The following is an 11,380-nucleotide window of genomic DNA, read 5'->3' on the forward strand; positions in this document are numbered from 1 at the left end:
CCGGTCCTCGTAGTATGAAGGGAAATTCCGAAGAATCTGATGACATCCATGAGGAAGAAAATATTGAGGAAACAAAGCTTATGCTTGAAGAAATTGTTGGTTATGTTTTAATTTCTCACTAATAAATGTGTTGTATTGTAGTTTGGGTCTAACCCCTATGCAATCATTTATTATAAGAATTTAATAAAGACTTCAGCAAATTGTGTAGTTCAACTCTGACTTTTCAATCTTTTTTGGAAAATAAAAACTTATTTATTAACTTAGAAAAAAGAAAATCATTGGCAGTACTATTTGTTGTCTTGTGTATTAGTTTCTTGGGGGTAGCCATCCATCCACCCATGCACCATTGATCAGGGCCGGTCAAAATAATAAGACTATAGGAGATATGGGAGTGAGACTCTTGAAAACCCATGCATAAAAAGTATTGAAAAGGACTTCATTTTTTATTATAGAACAAGGGAATTTGGTAAAAGAAACTTTATAGTTTTACCAATTTCCATCGGCATATTGAGGGGTGAAATGCCATTGGAATTTTACTATCCTATCCACCAAAGAAAAACTTACTAACTGTTAAAGGCCATGAGTTATAGAGAGACACAATTTTGGGTGATGGAGAGAGAGAGATTCAATGTTACGTGGTTCGGTTGATCTCTGCAGTCTACGTCCATAGGAATGTGATTTGCTTCCTTAAGATTGACTGTGAAGGTTTGGAAGTGATGGGTGGTAGAGTAGCCTCGGAGTCATACTGTAGGTCAACAACTAGATGACATGAGAGAGAGATTCAATCAAGGGAGGTGAGGAGGGAGAGGATTCGGCCAAGGGGTGGGGGAAACCCTAGAAACGTAGGGACTAGGAGAAGAGGCCATAGGGGAGGAGGTGTGGGACCTAATGGGAGAAGTAGGGGTGAAGGATTCTACAATTGAGTTCGGCTAAGATGGGGCTCCTAAAATTGAGGGAATGGGGGTAGGGTTCCCACAAAAGGTGGAGACCCTAAAATGGAGGGAACTGGTGGGGGTAGGAGAGGATTTACCTCAATGGCATGGAAAGGAAATCGTCTTTCATCAATGGCGAGAAGTAAGGATTTCTCTAATGATAGGATTGAAACAGGTATATCCTCTACGATTAGAGCTGTATCCCAAGAAGACGTATTGCAGACCAAAATTCTAGCTTATGTTTGCCATATGGTCTCAAACATGGATAGCTTGCACAACCAAAAATCCCTAGAGTTATAATCAGGCTGAACTTTAGACAACTTGAAATACAAGGAGGAATTTTTTAACACTGGAGTAGGCAAACAATTAATTAGAAGAACTGCAATTTCAAAAGCATGTATCCAAAACTTTCTAGGGCAAGAAGCATGTGTTAATAAAGTCAATCTAGTTTCTACAATGTGCCGATGACTGCACTCAACAGTCCCATTCTGCTCACAAGTGTGTGGACAAGAAAGCTTGTGTTTAGTACCATGTTCTATAAGGAAAGTAGAGACAATTTTATATTCGTCTCCCAATCATTATGGAAATGTTTGATTATTCTAAAACAGAGATTCTCAACAAGCAACTTAAATCTCTTAAAAATACCAACAACCTCAAATTTAATAGTCACAAGATAAAAAAAAAAAAAAATGCTGAAATCATACAAAAAAATCACAAAATATTGAAACCCCTCAATAGACTCCACAGGAGAGGGCCCCCAAACATCAGAATATATTAAGTCCAAAAGTCCATCAGAAACTGATTTTGATGGGCGATAAGGGAGTTAATGACTTTTCCTTTTCAGACAAGCATCACAAGCATAAATAAAATCATTTGAACTAACTGGTAACACAAAATTAGAAATTAAGTTTTTAATAACTTTGGAGGCAGATGCCCCAAATGTGAATGCCAATTTAAAAAAGAAGTCTTTTCTCCAACCAAAGCTTTACCCAATCGAATTTGGTACAATCCATCCTTAACGCTGCCTTAAAGAAGACCTCTTCCCAACGTACAATCCTTCACATAACAAATATCAGGATAAAATTTCAAATAGAGCGTTATTATCCTTAGTGAATTGGGAGATCGATGGTAAATTCTTACAAATAGATGGCACATGAAGAACATAATTCAGATTGAATGGAGAAGAAGATGTACGAATATTCATGTTACCAGTATTACTAATAGGAAGACTAGCACCGTTACCATTCTGAAGCTGATCTGAACCATGGTCGGGTTGAGCAATATGGAGATTCTCAAGAGCATTGGTGATGTAATGTGTAACACTAGAGTCAGGGTACCAATTCTCAGTCTGATGAGGTGGCTGATGTGTATGAGAGCCATGATGAGGAGAAAAGTGACCACGACCATATCTGCCTCTTGTAGAAAAACGCCCCTGTAGGGCTGACATGGAGGCCTAATGGGGGGGGGGGGGTTGGCTAGTGGCCATGCTTGCCGTAAGAGAAGAAGAGTCAATATTCGTTAGTTCATCTCTTAACTGAAATTCTTGAGTCAATAACATACCTCATAATTCATCATAGGAGAAGGGAGAATTTCAGGTGGTAGTTACAAAAGGAGAAACTCCCGATCCATTCAAGACATAGAGACATAGTTCTTCATCATTCACAGGCCGTCCCATAGCAACCAATTGATCAGAAATATCTTTGATGCTCAGAAGGTAATCATGAATGCTAATGTTACCTCTTCAAATATTTTAGATTTGAAATTGAAGTTGCATTGTGTGAGTGGAAGAGAAAATTGAGCAGATCCATTCATGCTTGGACTAGACTTCTCAGGTAGAGCAACCAACTACTTGCGCATGAACTAGTTTAGTAAGGGAAGCATTGATCCAGCACATCAATAGTTGATCCTAACAATTCCACTTTTGATAGTTAAGATTTGGTTGAAGGATTGCATCATCATCTTTATCGGAAATGATGGGAGGTAGGCTAAGAAAAAAACCATCTATAATCTCAAATAGTTCATATTCTTTAGAAGAGGAAAAATCTGAGATCTCCATAACAAGTAATTCAACTCATTAAGATTCATTCAGAGAAGCCATATTAGATGCCACGAATGAGGGTTAGAGAGAGACGTTTTTGAGTGGTGGAGAGAGAGAGAGAGAGAGAGAGAGAGAGAGAGAGAGAGAGAGAGAGAGAGAGAGAGAGAGAGAGAGAGAGAGAGGGGGGGGGGGGGGAGAGAATGTGGGGGGGGGGGGAGTCAATTTTACGTGATTCGGTTGATCTCTACAACCTATGTCCATAAGAATGTGATTTGCTTCCTTAAGTTTTATTATAGAACAACTTACATATATAGAGATACATGAGTCATTGTTCAACAATAGTCTATAATTCTTGTTCTAGAGTTTGATTTACACAAGGTTGGTATTAGGGTTTTACATAGATTGGGTTTCTTGTGTGTTTGAGTGAAACTCTGAGTCTGTTCTTCTATAGACCTTAAGGTGTTTGAGATGAAGTCAAATTCTTGGAGAAATAATGATACCCTGAAGAGGTTAATTCGGCCAGGACTTTAAATGTGCTTCCAATAGAGTCCTTCACGCATGGAGGAGTGATGGCGGCTAGAGCAACCCTAGATTCAGCTAGGGTTGGATGAGATGGTTCAATCTTATTTGTTGAGGGCGAAAAACCATTATTATCCTTAACAAAGTGTAAATAAATTATAAAATTTCAGCATTATTTTTGGATTTAGTATAAATCAAAGATGCCAAGTCTATATTGGATCCCAAAAAGATGTCATGTTGATCTTCGGTATTAGGGATATTTCTGGCAAACCACCCAAAACCCTAGCCTCAACTTCTTCTCAGGATTATGCAGCTAGGGTTACTTCTCAGAAGCCCAAAGTATATCGAACTCCTACTACACTTAAGATGGCTTCTATAGATGACACTCACAAAAACTCTAACAGATCCAGAGTATAGTTTGAAGTAGATTACTACTTCGGTATAACCCTGGTTGATATTTTATGTATTCTCAAACACCTATCATCATGTAAACCCAAACTCTACAACCATTATAACACATGGACTCACATGATGACAACTATCAAATCCTAGATGATTAACGAACAAGGACTTTGACTCTCTATTAGAAGCATGTACACAACTCATTCAACATAGTGGAAATTATCTCATACTCTCTTGTGGACATAGGTTGCATTCAACCAAAACACATAAGATTTCTGTGTTTCTTCTCCTTTCAAATGAGCTCTCTCTCTCTCTCTCTCACACACTGACAACCAAATCTAGCATATTTCCCTATGATAGATTTCTTTCCTTATTTTAATTTCTCACTGATTATCCATAACTGTAGTTATGCATTCTTGCAACAGGATCTCCCGGCAGTAGATTTGATCATGAGATTGCAAACCTCAATGAGCTTTTTTATTTCTCAAATCTTCGAATAATTCTGTTATCAGACGATTGTATCATCGGTAACTAGAGCACCAAGTTTTTTCCCAACCCCTTGCTTCACTTCCCTCCCTCAACAATCTACTTGTCATTAAGCTCACAGAAAGCAATTATCTACTATGGAGGTCCCAACTTGTTTCTTCCTTTGAAGACTTTTGGATGGGTCCTCTAGATGCCCACCCGCCACTGTCACTATTAAAGAAAATTCTATCACTTTGTGTATAACAAATCTTGACTATAACAAGTGGATTCGTAAAGATCAGCTTCACATGTGCTAGATTATTGCTTCTTTATCTGAGTATGTACATGCTCAAGTTGTTAGGTGTTCCACCACAAATGAAGTTTGACAATAACTTGAAACAACTTATGCCACACCCTCCTTAGAAAAATTACACAACTTCATCTCCAACTACATTAGATGAAATGAGGTAATAGTAGCATTCATGACTACCTCTGTAACAACCCCTGTATTTCTAACCCGGAATCCGTATTGTAGGTTCAAGATCCCGAAGATCTAGTCTTATTAATTTGTGGAGTGTCCGGATAGAAGTCCATGATCCATATCCAGAACCCATGGATCTGAATTCTTTTGTTGAAGAACCTGCCTTGCTGGGAAGTTGGATCTCTGGATCAAGGCATGAGTTGTCTGGAGACGTCCGGAATGAAGGTAAGACCTCCCCTATGTGTTGATTAGGGTTAGGTTGTACTTGGACTTCAACCCCTTGAGCAAAGCACCCTTGTATAGCAATATACTCGGGGGCGGTGCTAGTGGCGGTTGATTGGACCAAGCGGCCACCCCAAGTGACCCCATGTTCATTATAAATAGCAACCATCGCTCTATTAATGCATTATTATATTTGGGATTGCTGTTTTTGGTGGTTAGGTGATAGTAGAGACGTGCTAAAAAGTGAGCGAAGTGCTGCTGGTGATCTGGAAGCTTTTCCTTTCTTTTCCGGCTGATCTGATTGAGGTAAGTGACTCCCTGTTCACTCATTCTCTACCCTCTATGATTAAAGTAAACTTGTTATCCTCTTTGGTTGTTTATGATCCTCTCATTACAATACCTACCTTTTTAATGCTCTTGATGAGATCAAGTCCAAAAACAAAACCCTGCTTTCGTGAAAAGGATTGATCTAATCAAGGGGGGGGGGGATTTTGGGTAACCAAATTGGTGTCAATTGTTAGGTTTCATGTTCCCCCTTGGATTTGGGAGTGTTAGGTTCGAAATTTGGACTGTGATCATCCCAAAATTGAATTGAAAACGGATGATCAGAAGCCTAAGTTCCGCATTGAAATTCTCTGTTTTTGGGGTGGTCACTAGTGGTGGTTAGTCAACCTAAGCGACCGGCACAAGTGATCGGCTGGTTTTCAGTGAGCAAGTAACTTTTGGATTTTGTCCAATTTGAATCATTTGACTTACATATTATTGTAACCCTGTTTATAGGTGTCCTCTGTTTCTAATAAAAGTTTTATAATTGTTTATGGTTTGCAATCTAGAGGATTTCTACTTATTTACAAGTAAAGACATACAACCTCATCTTTATGAAATGACTTGAACATACTAGTCCAGTGTCTTTCAATTTTCATTTTATATACTGCTATAACCATGAATAGCATGCTGATCTTATTGTATGCTTGTTGTTTGTATTGTCTTTACATATGCTTTATCAATTATGAATGTGGTATGATGATGATAATGGTTTGTGGTTTTGATGGAAAGGGCATTTCATTGGGATACCTTGGCTTGAAATATCAGAGGACTATGGTATGGGACACATGCTCGTTGATGTCTCCAGCACTGTTATAACTACTGGATGACATACCTAGGTAGAGTCTAGAGTTGCATGGCTAGGTACCCCACATACTACTACCTTTTCGGATAGGGGAATTGATGCCGGATGACCCGTGACGGCGGTGATGTGACTCTGTTTCATCCTATAGTGGTAACCAGTCTGTGCGGAGTCTTAGTGGTCCACTATTGGTCATACAATGGTAGGGTTGCATATGTTAGGGTTGGGCTCATGGACATCCAAGGAGCGGACAAGGTGTCGTGAGGAGTCATGAGAGCTTTCCGCCCTAACAATATGTTGATGACCATAGGGGTTATGGAATGGAATCCAATAGCGGTAGCCAGTCCATGAGGGTTCTCATTCCTAGGTTGCGAAGGATACTGAACTGAGTTGGTTGGTGCCATAGGGGATGTATCTGGACTTCATGTAGTATGTTACCATTATGACTTGCATTGGATTAGAAACCCCGACATGCGCCAATACTCATGCCAATGGTCGTGGTGAGAGAGTGTTGACTTAACCCCAGCCATGGTTTGAGAGCCAAGTGTGAATTGGCTTATATAGATAGCCTTTGAGTGCCTTAGCCCAATCCCCAATAGGTAGAAAACGAACATAATGTTGGTCCAGATTTCAGTCCAAACGGACGTCCGTCTGACCAGATAGTCATCCGTTTGGGAAGTGACCCTTTGAAACTAGTCGTTGAAGCTTAAGTCAGCACTAGACGGACATCCGTCTGACTAGACAAAAATTCTACCTAGCTCTCTGTGACTAGACAGAATCCCGTCTGAAGCATAGTTGCACAGTTAGGTGCAAACAAGGACTTGATTGGGTTTTTGGTATTTCTAGCCAATCCTAAGCCTCATACACTTTCCTAACATGTTCTAGGTCAATCTAATGATATGATATGTGTATACTTGAGTGCATTACATATGAATGTACATGAAGTGACTTAAGTCCTAATTTACTAAGTCTTTTTGCTTGAGATTGAGTTGATGATCATTGATGTTCTTGAGTCGTTTTGTAATCTATTCTTCATGATCATCTTGACTTAGACTTCATATCCATCTTGGCTTGGTCTTGGCCTTGACTTTAGACATCCAGTGAGTTTGGTCCACTTGCTTTCATAATAACTGGACAATCACAACTTGATATGGACATTAGTAATTTCGTGTTTGTTATCGTCAAAACTAAGGAAGGCTGATGTGGCAATACTGACATGGCATTTCCCAACATACCTTTTCTCTTCTCTTCTCGACGAGATTCCCTAAGTTAGATTATGTCATATGTTATGCCTAAAGATCCCTAACATATTAAACCCCCTTACCAGTTACACTTTAGAGGATCAATTTAATATATCTCCTCATAGATAAGTTGAAAAACCATCTAACCTGTTACTCTTTAGATGTAACTTGTCATTCTTCAATCCTAGGTCTAGCATGCATTCCTCATTGTTACATGATCTTAAACACACCATGAGATTCATGAATATTGGCTAGACATTCAGATATTAAGAACAAAATTGAAAAAAAACAAGTGGGAGAATTGAATTATATGAAAGGAGAATAAAACCAATAATTATCTCATGCAAGGATCCATCTAACCCTATTAATAAAAGTTTAAAACATCATGAGAGAACAAGAAGAAGAAGTTAAGGGAAACATCACTCAAGAGGAAGAAGTAGAAACCCCAGCAACAACTCTTCAAAATTTGCCCCAAAGCAGCACTCCAGCAGCTCTTCCTCTATGAAATTTGTCCTCCACACTTCTCCAAAGCTCCAAAAAATGTTCTCTATTGCTGGACTATGCTCTCCTTTTATAGAGTGATTTCTGACACAATTTGAAACAAACTCCGAGTTTCTAATCTGACTCAACTAAGCAACTCGTTTTGTCTAAGTGGTATACAAATCACATTGATTTTGAGAGCTCAAATGCATAATCCCACCGTTGGATTTAAATATAAATAAGTCTTGAAGCTCCCCTCCAAAATCAGTTTGATTGGACATCGGATGACCATATGATGAAGGACTTGATCGAAACGGGACAAAACACATCCAAAAATGGGATTTTTCCTTTTTTTTTCCTTCTTTCCCTCTTGATTCTTTTTCCTTCTTTGATCAACCTTCAAACTCCACTAATTGCTCCAAGCAAATCCTTGTTGTTGAAGGAGTTCAAGTACTCACAACGAACATACTATAAACATAGATTAATTTGAATAAGGATTTACCAAGATAAATGTAAATTACCAAAATTACCTAAATTTGGGGATAGTGCATCTCATGCTCATTTACATGGGATATTAGGGTAAAATGATACAAAACTATTGTCAAAATATGAAAACATATCCAATTAATTACTCAAAATATTATGCATAAAATAAACTTATCAAAATGTAAATAAGTAATATAGAATCTCAACATTATTTTGGGTATTTTTGAAAAATCAACGACGTCACACCATCACTCAACTAACGGAGCTTAATGGCAATGGGGCATCAATAAATTACAAACAAGGTCTAAGATTGGAGTAGTAATTTTAAAAAGCATAAGGAGTAAGATAGTAATTAAGCTATAGTGCAAGGATCATATTAATTATCCCAAAAAAAATAGAAATTTGCCATGACAATCTATAAAATAACAGAGAATTTAAGAAAAAGAATTACCATAGAAGGGGTTACATAGGGTTTTATGGAAACTGCAACAAATTTATTACAAATAGGACAACAATTTCTTCTAGCTTATGCTTTATTCTTCTGGGTGGATCTCATCATATTCTTCTTTGTCTCCTTTCATACAACAAGGACTGGTCAATTACAGCTTTTAGGACCAAATCCTAACTTCCCTCTCCTAACATCATAAACTACCTCAATTGTTTGTTGTTGCATATTTCCAACCATCGCCAAATCAGTAGCATCACTGTTACCGGCAAAAGCCAAACAATATTGGTTTGAACTTGCTTCAACAAGAATCCCGGACTTGTCAACATTCAAGTCAGTGTGTCCAACAAAATGCAATAACACGGTGGGCACTGTTACATTGGTGATTCATTTCAAGTAATAGCATGTATCAAGTATTGAATATGATGGGGCAGGTGGATACTTCGCCATTGCTTGACGAAATGCTGTGCGAAGTGCCGAATAAGCCTTTGGTGGCAAACGAGTAATGACAGTTCCGGAGTCTATAATAGTTCCTGAAACTGTAAATACTGATGGTGGGATATCAAGTTTTTCTCCTCCAACACTTATTCCCTCGAGATCAAGGAAGTAGAAAGAAGGGCCTCTTGGGTCTAATAGTAATGGAGTGTATTGCACACCGGAGGAAGCTACAGATTGTTCTCCAAATCCAAGATAACCAGTGGAACTGGTAGTGGATAGAAGACAATAGGAGAAAATCCCTTTATATTTCTTAGGGATAATTACTATTGGCCCCCTGGACTTTAATTTTATTACTACTGTATCCCCTGTACTTTTCAAAATTACTAATCCAACCTTCAACTTTGTCTATAATTACTATTGCCCCCCCTACCGTTAAGTTCCGTTAGTTAACTGATGATGTAGCATCTTTATATTTTCTCAAAAACCTCAAAATACCCTTATACTTATCTCTTTACTTAGTTACCCTTTTGTCAAGTTACAGTAGTACCCTTAATTAACTGTGGACAAAATATATATATATAATCTGTTTTATTCTCACAAAAAAAAAAAAAAAAAAAAAAAAGAAAGAAAGAAAAAATGATTAAATAAAATTCTAATAGAAAGAGAAGGGGAAGGAAAATCGAATTCAACTCAAATTGGAAATTGAATATCACCTAATTTTTTTTCAAAATAAATGAAGTTTAGTGAGGGTGGGAAACCAAATTGGATTTGGATTTTGTTCATTTCTTTAATTCAAAATAAATAAAGTTTAGTGAAGGTGGTAAACCAAATCGGATTTGGATTTTGCCCATTTCATTAATTCAAAATAAATGAAGTTTAGGGTAAAATTGACATTTAATCTGGTTTTATAAATGGGGTAGCATCATCTTTTGTTTTTTTAATTTTAATGAAGGGCAAATTAGATATTACATATTCAAACTTAACGGCAACTTAACACCGTTATAAGGAAGGGGGGCAACAGTAATTTTGTAAAGAACAGGGTTTTATTGGTAATAAAATCAAACTACAGGGGGGCAACAGTAATTATCCCTATTTCTTAACAGTTTGTGAAACTGTAGAGATACGATTACGGCCAAGGCCTAATAACCCATCTGCGTAACCAAATGAACCATCACTATAATGGCTACAACCGAATTCGAAGTCACTGAAGACATCAGAGGAAGATAATGTTAGTGTATCGGTTGCAAAATCCCCTTGAGAGTAGGAACCATCACCATACGAGACCTTATAGATGCAATTGGAGGTGCAGGATAGCTTGTTACCAGTAGCCGACAACAATTGGGAGCATTTAGGGGAGCGACATGAGATATTGGAATAGGTGGAGGAAGCTGAAGGGTTGAAATATGGGTCTTGTTGTTCATAGCATTCACCGGAGCATGGCAAGCATTGAATCCAAGTGAGGTCACTACCAGTGTCAAAGATTATTGTAAAATTCTGTTCTGGTGTTCCAAATCCGACTCTAACTACGAAGTTCCCAGTCCCTAAAGATTCACCAGAATTGGCTGGAACTTTTGCTGTAGAATCAAAAACTGAGTTTTGGCTGGAGATTTTGGAATTGATGGACTTTACTCGGGTTTGGTCCTCAAGGAGAGTCTGGCTGAGGGTGGGTGTTGCTGTAGTCCCTCTTTTTAATGGTGAACGTGGGCCATACTTATGAGCAACTTCTAGTTTGCTTAAGCAACTTCTCACATGAGTACATTTGCAATATTCCATTCTAAAAGTTCAAATAAGTGATCTCGTGTGTACGGTATTTATTCATGAAGACATGCAAAGAGGTGATGAACTTGAAAGGAAATTGTATCGAGGCATAATTATTGTCGTCCCCAATAATATTGTTAAATTACAACTTCTTCCCCTGTATTTCATAAAAGGGATGATTACTATTCCCTTAATTGCTAATTGGATGATGTTAAGAAACCGTTATTGTTGGATGTTAATGTCTATTTATCCCTTCTAGAATTAAGAAGCCAAAAGACAATACCATATAAAATACTACTTTTACCCTCGTAATCTTGTCATTTTCGATTAAAAATGTCGACTCCTAA

The 11,380-nt window shown here is 37.9% G+C and overlaps 1 pseudogene; it reads right to left on the bottom strand.

The window, feature by feature from the left end:
• Window positions 1-8,987: 8,987 nt before the first annotated feature.
• LOC149024517 (aspartyl protease family protein At5g10770 pseudogene) lies at window positions 8,988-11,048 on the bottom strand (annotated as a pseudogene).
• Window positions 11,049-11,380: the final 332 nt, after the last annotated feature.

The sequence above is a fragment of the Hakea prostrata genome, chromosome 2, assembly GCF_041222555.1.
Source record: "Hakea prostrata isolate BN-2017 chromosome 2, UWA_Hpros_2, whole genome shotgun sequence".
NCBI classification, from domain to species: Eukaryota; Viridiplantae; Streptophyta; class Magnoliopsida; order Proteales; family Proteaceae; genus Hakea; species Hakea prostrata.